Source organism: Propithecus coquereli, unplaced genomic scaffold, assembly GCF_000956105.1.
Source record: "Propithecus coquereli isolate 6110/MARCELLA unplaced genomic scaffold, Pcoq_1.0 Scaffold2, whole genome shotgun sequence".
Taxonomy (NCBI): Eukaryota; Metazoa; Chordata; class Mammalia; order Primates; family Indriidae; genus Propithecus; species Propithecus coquereli.
Window position 1 is genome coordinate 14,820,104 of NW_012144966.1, and position 2,392 is coordinate 14,822,495.

Below are 2,392 nucleotides of genomic sequence, written 5' to 3' on the forward strand. Positions count from 1 at the left end.
CTGAAAACCAGAGCAATTAACATGAGTGCTGACATTGCATGTGCCTGGGAGGGGGTTTATTGATATTGGCACCTTCAGCCTTGGGTGTTAATACTACGTACAGGGATAAGAAAAGATATATATGAAAGAACCACATGTTTTACAACATCTTAAATTTTTTTTTTCCAAGTTGACAGCTTGCTGTACTTTAATGTGTAATACTCAAGGTACAAGACAATTGCATCTGACATTGTTATAAGTAAAAGAAATCAGATTAGTCATCAAGGGCTCCAGAGTGAACAGCATCTTCATAACCTCCATGTTTATCATCTTTGCTTTCTGGATGTAACTTAATAAGATCATCAATTCGCAGAATGGTAATTGCAGCTTCTGTAGCAAATTTCAAACTCTTAACTTTAACTATGGTTGATTCAAACACACCAGCTTGTTTGTTGTCTCGAGGTTTACCATTGATCAAATCAAGACCAATCCATTTTAGATTTTTACGTTTTGGGTTAACTTGAGCCTCATTATGAAAAGCTCTTAGCTTTGCAACCAGATCTGTGGAGTCCTGGGCAGCATTAACTGCCAGTTAGGCAGTTATTAGGAATAACAAGAAGAGATCTTGTAAACTCAGCAATAGCAAGCTGTTCCCGAGACCCCATGCTGGTCCCATAGTTTTCAAGGTATATGGAAAGGGCGGCTTCTATAGCACCCCCACCCGGAACCACGGATTTTGACTCCAAAACTCTCTTCACTACACAAAGAGCATAATGTAAAGAGTGCTCCATTTCATCACACATGAAATCATTTACCCCACGTAAGATAATTGATGCAGACGTATGAGCTTTGGTGTTTTTGATTAAGATCAGTTCATCATCATAGATTCTCTCCTGTACCACCTCTTCTGCTTGTCCCAACATTGCAGCTTCAAAAGTTTCTTCGCCTTCCAAATTGGCCAGGATTGACAGAATAGTTGCTCCAGAAGCTTTAGCAATGCATTTAAGGTCCCTTTTTAAAACTCTTCAAACTGCCATAGCACCAGCCTCCACAAAATACTTCAGACACACATCAGCAATTCCACCAGTGGTTAAAATAACATTGGCACCATTTGCCAAGATCTTCTGAATTCTTTCCTTGGTGATATCTGATTCTCTCTAATTTGGTCCAACTTTTCAGGATCTGTAGTAACCACCTGTACACCAAGTTTCATTTTTGTTTTTTGCAGGCTGAAGTAAAGGCAAGCAATTTTTGCATTAACTATTCTCTTGGGCGTGCCCTGGGATCCCACCACACAGTTGAGTGCATAGCCATTGATCAGCATACTCTCCATCTGACTTCTCCTGTGGGCTTTCAGAATATTAACAGAATTGACTGGATATCGGGGATGCCCTCTTATATCTGTGTACTTAACAGCAAGTACAGCATCTACTACCATATTAGAAAAGAAATCACCATTCATTCCAATGATTTTGAAAGACATCAACGTCTTAGCAGCATTAATCAGGCAATCTCTTCCAAGTTCGTCTGTGTTAATAATGAGGTTTTCACTGATACAATGCACTGCTTCCTTGCAAGCAAGTCGATAGCCACTAACTGATGTGGGATGAATTTTCTGTTTGACTAGTTCATCTGCATTTTTTAGAAGTTTTGCTGCAATAATAACCACTGACGTAGTACCATCTCCAACTTCTTTGACTTGCAGATCAGCCAGCTCACAAAGAACTTTGGCTGCAGGGTGTTCCACCTCCAGTAATTTCAGGATGCTCGCACCATCATTAGTAATGGTTACATCACCAATATCATCCACCAACATTTTATCCAAGCCAACTGGACCAAGAGAACTTTTCACGATGTTAGCAATAGAAGCTGCAGCCATAACGTTCTGGGAGCGGATTGCCTCCCTAGTGTTGCGGTCCCCGAACAGGGACAAAGGCCCCTCCATCTTCGCGGCAGGGTATACATCGAATTTTACTCACGCCGGGGGCAGCCACTATCTCGGTGCCTCAGCCGAGCGGCGGCCACTACAACGCTGGCGACAGTGTGGAGCGGAAATTTTTTTTTTAACAGTGGTCCAAGTTAACATGCTTCCACATTAAGAGTCATTCTACCATACCTGTACAGATTCCAGCTCTCCATCAACAATACTCTAGTAATTCTAAAGTGCTTTCAATCCTTCTTCTGCACTTGGGACACTATACTTATTGCCCTGGCATCATCTTTGTAATAACCAAATAAATTCCCCATTCCCAAATCTGTAAAATCTATTTTATAGCCCACTAATGGCTATTATTGCCCCTCACAAAACGTGTTTCCAAAATGAAGTTCATAGTTTTTAAAAATCTTTGACTCAGAATATTCCAAGCTGATTTAGAAATATTCCACAAACTTTTCAGAACTATCCCAAATTATA

General features: G+C 40.6%; 1 pseudogene across 1 annotated transcript; it reads right to left on the minus strand.

Annotated features, from left to right (window-relative positions):
- Window positions 1–170: 170 nt before the first annotated feature.
- Window positions 171–1,924, minus strand: LOC105809792 (annotated as a pseudogene). Its single transcript, XR_001137465.1, has one exon. The product of XR_001137465.1 is annotated as a T-complex protein 1 subunit alpha pseudogene (transcript).
- Window positions 1,925–2,392: the final 468 nt, after the last annotated feature.